At 38.5% G+C, this 9,735-nt stretch overlaps 1 long non-coding RNA gene across 1 annotated transcript; it reads left to right on the top strand.

The window, feature by feature from the left end:
• Positions 8,076–9,465, top strand: LOC110268164. The gene is made up of 3 exons (XR_002356262.1): positions 8,076–8,265; positions 9,129–9,174; positions 9,260–9,465. It is a non-coding gene; the product is annotated as an uncharacterized LOC110268164 (long non-coding RNA).

The following is a 9,735-nucleotide window of genomic DNA, read 5'->3' as shown; positions in this document are numbered from 1 at the left end:
GCTTTCCTTTATTAACTATTGACTATTGAGCCTTTAGTTCGATATTGCGATTTAGTTTTATAGAAAATTCCAGAAAAAATTTTGTTTTTATTATTCAAAATCATATATCAAAGATCACTAGGTAATAATAATCACATAATTATTAATAATAAAATCTGTCATACAAAGGATTTCAAATAAAACTCAGATACAAATCCTATCCCTCTTTATAAAATAAAAATCTTAAGCAATAAGGGCGAGGGAATTCTATGAAAGTAACTCAATTCAAAAACTTAACTCATAAAAAATGTCTAACAATCGCCCGCGGCTTCAAACTGAGTCTTCGAACCTGTATCACTGAAAGGGTGGAAGATTTTGGGGTGAAAACAAACCACACGTTCTCAATAAGAAATGGGAATGTCGTAAAAGTAATGAAATAGAATGCAAATAATTAACATACTCAAGAGAACTATATTTCAACAAACCTTTTTGAAAATACTTTCGGTTTTACTTTAGCTACTTAATTACCTCCTTCAAAATCTCTAACTCGAAAGAAATTCTAAAAATGAAACTAGTCACATTAACCATCTATCAGTCACATAGTTAATTCTCAATCAAAACATCAATTCTTAATCAATTTAATACATTCACAAACTAATAGTACAAGCAAGAGATTCAGTTCAACATACAAACAAGTCACAGCAAGACAAACAGCACAATCACAGGGAAGTATAATAAACAAACCCAATCAAATTCAAATGCGCAAACAAGGATGATGCATGTCTAGCCCTAGTGCAGGTAATGAGCTCATCTGTCGGTTTCTATCCGCTCCTGACGTAACCCGAAGCAGCTGAAACGGGTATGGTTTTCCAGTCAGCATAGGTACAGTTCTCACTAACCAACATATGCGTCATATCCTCTGTAAGCAAACTCTGCCTTACAGGTGGCGCCATTCCAGCCGTGTATGAAATCATATTCTCTGTAAGCAATCCTTGCCTTACAGGTGCGGCATTCTAGCCGTGTATGAATTAATATCCTCTGCAAGTGATCCCAGGTTATCAGTTGCAGGTACAACTCTCAATAGCTGTGTAACACTGGAAAATGTTCTGTGGTCGTACCACTATTTATCTGACTGCCTTCATGCAGCAGGTTATCACATAATCATTCTCAGGAGTTGCCATAGCGCAACAAATAAATATCTCTTGGGTTGCCTCAAGCAACAAATGACTTTTCAACAGGTCCTCTGCTTTTTATTCTCTTTTATAATCATAAATACGCAAGCGGGACAAAACCCACGTCCTTGCCAACAATTTCATAAACTGAATACCTTTTCTCAAAAGAATCAGTGTAATTATCATCATAAGTTATCATTCTCATTATTCATCTCCAGTTACATATCCTTATACAATATCTTTCTTTTTCTTTGTTCAATTATACCATACAAACTTTACATCTTTCACTTTTACAATATCTTGGCTCAAACCATTCCTCTTTACCATTCGGATTCAAATATTATAAAATTCACCAAACTCCTAAAAAGTAATCCTTTATTTCAAGCCCAAAATATAACTCTTTTCATATTAAATCAATCTTGAAATATTGTTTCTTTCTTAAATAATTTAATTTTGAAACATAAACCTTTCTTTGGTAAATCGAAATTAAAATAGAATAATTCTTTTCTTTACTAAATAAAACTCAAGTAATATAATTTTCCAAATTCAAAGCTTCTAAAATAACTTTTCAAATGAAACCTCAGATTTTTATAAAATTTCGACAGCACCTCCCCTAAAACTCAGACTTAGCCACCCTTACGGGTTCCCTCTTTCTCCACAAATCACTAGCCCTTTTCTCAACAATTTTCAAACAGGCGATTCTCAGTCAATCAGACATTCACAATTCATAATAATTAACAAGTCAATCATACTCCACAATTCCAACTAATCCATCAAACCAACTCCAATCTCATCAATTCATATTTACTTTTCACATATCATAGAATCCTTTCAAAATTAAACTCAATCAACTAGTAATCCCAAAAATCAGCCGCCTTTCATAATTCAAAGTCATTTACTTGTTAACAAAGTAACTATTTTAGTTTAGAAGTCATATTTCAAGAGAATAATTCGGTAATCAAACTTCAATCTTTTAACAGTTCTCAAGCATAACTCTAATTAATCACGAATCAACATTAACAAGCATCAAAACCAATTCCAACCAGTCACATGTCAACTTCACAGCCATTCCAACATATCATATTACTAAAATCAACAACAAAACGCTTATTCTCAATAATCAAAATACAGCCACAACTCAAACCATCATCACAATAATCCCAAACCAAACACAAATCCAACTCAGTTCATCAATTATCAATACGATAACTTTTCAATAGTTAGCTCATCAAATTTCAATTTAACAAGTATTATCAAATGAATCACCATTCATAGCCACTTTTCAACCAATTCAGCAATATCACATAGGTCAGAATTTTCAACAAATCCATCAAAATCAGAAAAACCAATATCAATCACAGCATTAACCAAAATTAACCTTGTCAAATCAATTACTCACAATAACAAAAATCCAGTGACATTCTCAGCCATAACCTAAACTCAATAAACTAATTGAAACACCAGAATATCATCTCAATATCAGACTTAATCCAAATTTCACAACCTCAAACCAAGCTTATTCCTATCAATTAATCATATTTATGAATTATTTGCAATTACTCACTAAACTTCATTGGCATTCATAAGTTAAAACTGTAAATTTTTGAAATAAATCCCCTACCTCGATGTCGAAACTCACGAAGATCGCCAAGCACAGCAGTTCCGTTAGCAGTTCCCAGCACCAGTTCCCATGGCAACATCAGCAACAAGGAAAACGGCATCCTCCCCATTCTGGATTGTGATTCCAGTGGCAGCAGTGAGATTCTCGAAATAGGATAGAATCAGAATGAGTGACAAAAACCTCTGAGCAATTCCAGCGAGCTCCATCGGTAGTTCTCCGACGGCCAGAATGACTACAACAGCAACAGACAGCTTAATGGCGGCAATGCATTCTTGTCAGATTCCATAAACCAGAAGCAGAGGCAGAACATTATCTTCTTCCCTTGATTTTCTGTACACATAGTGACAACGGCTTCCTCTGGTGGCAGCTCGGACGGTGAACTCCACCCACGGCGAGGGCGACACTCTCTTCCACAAACCTTGGCGGCAGCGGCGAACTCAGATGGTGGCAGTGGCGATGGCCGTTCCGACGGAGGCGACGCGACGGCAACTACCAGACACGGCGCCTTCTCCCTCCCGATCTGGTTCGCGCTCGTCTATCCCTCTCTCCCCTGGTGACGGCGAAGACGACATGGCTGTAGCGGATGCGCGACGCGACAGGGACTGGGCGGCTCCTCCAGCATCGCAATTTCTCCCTCCTCCTCTTAGTGATAGAGGCGCGACTCATGGCTCCGTGGACGGGACGACCATGGCGGCGCGAATTGGGTAGCAGCATCAATGTGGCCTCCTTCTTCTCTTCACTTTCTGCTTTGTTTTTCTTCTTCATTGCAGCGTTGTTGCTGCTTCTGGGTGTGTTGCGCGCTGCTGCTGGGAGTAAGGAAGAGGGGTTGGGGATGTGGCGGCTGAAGGGAGAAGAAAATGTGTGGGTTAGGGTTTCTGATTATGAACTTAGGGGTTCCAATTTGGGAAATTAGGGTTTTTGAGTTTGATTTGGGAATTAGGGTTAGAAATTAGGATTTTATAAAAGAATATGGATAGATATGAATAATTTATAAAATAACTAATTATAATAAAAATTATACATAAATATTAAATGACTTAAACTTAAAGTATTTATAAATATCAATCTAATCATTTCTAATAAAATAATTTCTAGGAGTTCAAATTAATATCATAATTCATTCAAAATAGAATTTATTTAAATTAAATTAAACAATTCTTTCTTATTTTTCAATTACCAAAATTATAATTTCAGTTATACTAAATATCTAATAAAGATTATATAAAAATTCTAATTAATTTAAACTTCAATTATCATAAAATTTCATTTAATTACCATTAGCAAAATAATTTTCTTAAAATGAATCACAAATAACTAATTATTTGATTTTCAAAACTAGGGTTGTTATAGTATGTGTGACCTGGGAGCTTGTGTAAGCATCATGCCGCTTTCCATCTATGTGCGGTTGAATTTAGCTCCATTAAAGAAGTCAGCGGTGAGGTTTGCCTTAGCCGATAAAAGTGTGATCACAGTGATGGGAATAGCAGAAGATGTACTTGTGGTGATCAAGGATTTGGTTTTTCCGGTTGACTTTTACATCGTTGAAATGCCTCCAACATAAAATAGAAACTCGTCCTCCATTCTACTTGATAGACCCTTCCTCAACACCTCTAAATTCAAGTTAGATGCCTTTACCGGCACATACTCTTTTGAGGTTGGAGACAAGACTATCAAGTTCAATTTAGAAGAAGCCATAAAACATCCTCCCGAAGAACATTCCGTGCTCCAATGTGATGTAATTGATGAAGTGGTAGCGGAAGTGTAAGAAGAAGACCATAACAAGTTGTGCTACCCTATTGTTGAGGAGACGGATGACCAAGAGGATGAACATGAGAAAGTTGTTAAGAATGAACTCCATGAGCTTGATGAAAAAGAACTTCAGCTTGAAGCAAAGAATGAACTGAAGCCCCTTCCATCTCATTTGAAGTATGCTTTCTTAGAGGACAACCAAAGGTTTCCGATCATTATTGCTAGTGAGCTTCCAAGCGAAGAAGAAGAAAATCTCCTAGATGTTCTAAGAAAGTACAAGAAGGCAATTGGATGGAGTCTAGCTGATATTGTGGGAATTGACCCCCACAAGTGCATGCATCAGATATTCCTCCAAGAGGGAGCTAGGCCGGTTAGGCAACCGCAGAGAAGGCTCAACCTAACCATCCTAGATGTGGTGAAGAAAGAGGTCACGAGATTACTTGATGCGGGTATCATATACCCAATTTCTGACAATGAATGGGTGAGCCCGGTCCAGGTTGTCCCAAGAAATCGGGCATCACTGCAGTCAAAAAGGATGATGGTGAAGTGGTCACCAAGAGAGTACAAAATGCGTGGCGAGTGTGCATTGATTATAGAAGATTGAACGCTGCTACAAGAAAGGACCGTTACCCTTTGTCCTTTATCGATCAGATGTTGGACCGTTTGGTGGGTAAATCCCATTATTGTTTTCTTGATGGATTCACTGGTTACTTCCAGATTCACATTGCTCTTGAAGATCAAGAAAAGACCACATTTACTTGTCCGTTTGGCACCTTTGCCTATAAAAGAATGCCATTTGTACTATGCAATGCACCTGTTACTTTTTAGCGGTGTATGACGAGTGTCTTTTCCAATCTATTGGAGAATTGTCTGGAAGTCTTTATGGATGACTTCAGTATTTATGGTACCTCGTTTGATTGTTGCTTAGAGAACTTGGCCAAGGTCTTAGCTAGATGTGTTGACACCAACCTTGTCTTGAATTTTGAAAAATGTCACTTTATGGTAAGACAAGGTATCGTGTTAGGACATGTAGTATCTCATGAAGACATTTCTGTAGACCCGGCCGAGGTCGATGTTATCACCACTTTACCTCACCCCTCATCTGTGAGGGAGGTCCGCTCGTTTTTAGGAGATGCAGGATTCTATAGGCGCTTTATCAAAGATTTCAGCAAGATTGCTTTGCCATTGTTGCGCCTACTCCAAAAAGATGTGGATTTTGAGTTTGACAGTGAATGTGTGAAAGCTTTTGAAGTGCTAAGGAGAGTTCTTACCACAGCACCGATTGTGCGAGGTCCCAATTGGACGTTGCCATTTGAGATAATGTGCGATGCGTCAAACCATGCCGTAGGTGCCGCGCTTGCACAGCACGATGGTAAACTCCCTTATGTCATTGCTTACTCTTCTAAAACACTGGATGCAGCACAATCCAACAATACTACTACTAAAAAGGAACTCCTAGCTATTGTTCATACTTTAGATAAATTCAGATCTTATTTGCTAGGGTCAACGATAGTGGTATATACGGATCATGCAGCTTTAAAGTACTTATTGACAAAGAATGAGTCAAAGCCTAGACTCATACGTTGGATCTTACTTTTTCAAGAATTCGACATTGAGATTAGGGACCGGAGTGAATCTCAAAACCTGGTTGCAGATCATTTAAGCCGCATTGAAAATTTAAAATTTGATCCACTTCCGATCAATGACTCATTCCCATTGGATAGTTTGCATGCTGTGTCAAATAATTTTCCTTGGTTTGCCCCAATGGCGAACTACTTGGTTGCAAAACTCTTCCCTCCCAACTTTTCTAAACATCAAAGGGATAAGTTGAGGAGTGATTCCAAATACTATATTTGGGATGACCCTCACTTGTGGAAGCGGGGAGTGGACCAAGTAATTCGAAGATGTGTCCCAGAGTCTGAAATCCAAGCCATTCTTGAAGCTTGCCATTTGTCCGAATGTGGTGGCCACTTTGGCCCACAAAGGACCGCTAAAAAGGTGTTGGATTGTGGATTCTGGTGGCCAACCTTATTCAAGGATGCTAACCGGTTCGGTGTGTCTTGCCATCAGTGTCAGAAGTCGGGAAACACATCCCAAAGGGATGAAATGCCTCAGCAACCTATGCTGTTCTGTGAGATATTTGATGTATAGGGCATTGACTTTATGGGATCGTTTCCTAACTCGAGTGGGTATCTGTATATTCTGTTAGCGGTTTACTACGTGTCAAAGTGGGTAGAGGCCATACCTACCTGCCTTGACGACGCCAATACCGTTGTTTCTTTTATTAGGAATAACATTGTATGCCGTTATGGGTCGCCACGAGCAATCGTGAGCGACCAAGGATCCCACTTTTGTAACAGGAAGGTAGAGGCATTGCTCAAGCACTATGGAATGTCGCATAAGGTTGCTACTGCTTATCATCTGCAAACCAATGGACAAGCGGAAGTGTCCAACCGGGAAATTAAGAGAATCTTGGAAAAAGTGGTCAATCCACAAAGAAAGGATTGGAGCCTCCAGTTTGGAGATGCACTATGGGCGTATAGAATGGCCTACAAGGCTCCGTTAGGGATGAGTCCCTTCCGGATCGTCTATGGTAAGGCATGCCACCTTTTGGTAGAAATTGAGCATAGATCCTATTGGGCTGTAAAGTAGTGCAACATGGATTTAACCAAGGCGGGTGAAGCCAGAAAATTACAGTTTGAGGAACTTGAGTGTTTGAGGAACGAGTCATATTTGAATGCTCGGATCTACAAGGAAAAGACTAAGGCATTTCATGACCATCACATCCGGAAGAAAGACTTTCAAGAAGGTGATGAGGTCCTCCTCTACAACTCAAGGCTTCGATTCATGCCTGGCAAGCTCCGCTCTAGATGGGAAGGACCTTTCAAGGTGAAGGAGATAAAGCCCTATGGAGTAGTGGAGTTGTTTGATCCTAAGAGTGAAGAAACTTTCAAGGTGAATGGACATAGAGTGAAGAAGTACCATGGCTATAAGCTCCCAAAAGATCTAGAGGTGTTCCTATTGGAGGATGCACCAAGGAGAGAGGAAGCTTAAGCAAAGGACCGTCCAACTTAAGGACGTTAAAGAAAAGTGCTTGGTGGGAGGCACCCCACCGTGGTAAGATCTTCCTTGTGTATACCATTTTGTTTGTAACCTTAAATTCTTGTGAATTTTTTGATTTTTTGATGATTGATTGATTGCATAGGAATGCTAGTTTTACTCTTCTTGTTGAATAGATATGATGTTCATATAGTTTTCATCATTTTGGTGTGGATGAATTGTTGAAGTAGAGAGAATGCCATGTTTCATCGATGTTGATTTGGCCATGCTTTTTTTTGCCACGCTTAAAAAGCGTGGCCATAGGGAGAAATCGGCACGCTTTTATGAGGGTGGCCACTTATTTAAAATTTGGCCACGCTATTTTATCGTCACGCTTAAAAAGCATGGCCATAGAGGGAAATTGGCACGCTTTTGAAGTATTTTTTGTTCTAATCTGATATTTGGTTTAGGGTTTTTTTTTTCTAAACTTGACATTTGGTTCTGTTCTGGCAGGCTAAAAGATATCAATTATTTCTTCAGGAATTGAAACAACAAGGGATACAAGAAGAAAGGCTGCAGCTGCTTGTTAATGTTACTGGAGCTTTTAGGCCTGGAGTGTTGACAACATTGGTTGGAGTAAGCGGGGCTGGAAAAACCATGCTAATGGATGTCTTGGCTGGAAGAAAAACTGGAGGTGTTGTGAAGGTAAAGATTTTCTCCCTTCATTTTTTGTTATCGTTATTCTTTAAAAAAAAAATGAATGCGGAATATGCTGGAAAAATCGGCAAGTTATCTTGATGAATATGCAATATTTTTCAAGAATTAACATCTGTTTGTTTGAAGTCTAACCCCTGCTATTTTGATTTTTTTTACTAGGTTCTTCTACAGCTAGATCCGTTTCTCAATGAACTCACCATCATGTTCTAGCGCAGCACCGAGACGGGCTCTGTTTGGGTTACACTTAAACGATGTGTGTATGTGTGTGTTAGTGTTGGCTTCTTGGTTGATCAAATGTTTTTGGTTTTATATTTCTGCAAACTGAATTTAGTTCATTATGCCTCCTTTTCATGTTCTTGGTGTGCGTTTAGCATCCTTGTAAGTCTAAAGCTGTGAGGAATAAAATGGCCGCAGCTGGTGAAGCAATTGACTATAAATGCCTTATTCTTTTCACCAATGGCAAGAAGACAATTTCTACATCAGTACGTATCTCTTGTATATACTGAACTCGTCATTTTGGTTTCTCAGTCTGCTTTCAAAACCTTCATGCTTGGTGATGCAAGTTTCAAGTAGTGTAAACTTAGATTATCCTTTGAGTAGTTGTAGGCATAAAACTCCTCTAATCCCTTGGCATGTTATTCTTCGATCCCATTCATAATGATTGAGTGCTCTTGGTTAGAGTAGATTAATCACCAAAAAGATATAAAGTGAAAGAGAGAATGACATAGAAGTAGAATCTCAAACTAATTCTCAATAAAGAAAAAGTAGAGATCACAAATCGATCTAAACCAATTCAATTGTATATTTTTTTGCAACAATATAAATTGCTTCTGTTATTTAAGTAAGTGCAGCCGCTCTGCTGGCCATGCTGGGAAACCTGCAGTTAGATGGACTGAGGTTCACACATTTTCTTAGCTGATGAATTTTTGTTTCTGATATCGTTTCTTTCTTTATTAATCCTTTATTTTCGGGGAGATTTCAGATACAAAGCTGGTTTGAGGATAGGCTCCAAGACTTACCAGATGACCCTAATAATGAATTGATGATTCCCGAAGACCCTGAATGTAATAAGGAAGGTGAGCTCTCTTGAATGCCTAAGGTTCTTAGCGTAGCTTGTGCTTGTGCTTTGCTCGAGCAGTGCCTATCACTGCTGCTTAAGTATGCTGTAGCCAATGTAATTTCTGTTAAGCTATTTTTTTTTTACTATTTTGTTACTTTAAAATGTCTCATAAAAACTGAAATTTGGTTAGTTGCAGTGGAAATGGATTGTGACTTAAAGCAAGCTTTAACTAAAATGTTAGTGATTTGAACACTGGATTTCTTTGCTTTAGGGAAGACTTTGTCTGATAATTATGACAATTCAGTTCTATTCCGTTCTGTTCTGTTCTGACATTTGTTGCCTAGGTTTGAAGATATTGTTTGTTTGTTTCTTGATCCTCACTTCTGTTTCCCTTCTTT

The sequence above is a fragment of the Arachis ipaensis genome, chromosome B10, assembly GCF_000816755.2.
Source record: "Arachis ipaensis cultivar K30076 chromosome B10, Araip1.1, whole genome shotgun sequence".
NCBI classification, from domain to species: Eukaryota; Viridiplantae; Streptophyta; class Magnoliopsida; order Fabales; family Fabaceae; genus Arachis; species Arachis ipaensis.
Note: the sequence above shows the minus strand (reverse complement) of the source record. Positions and strands in the feature narration are given on the sequence as shown.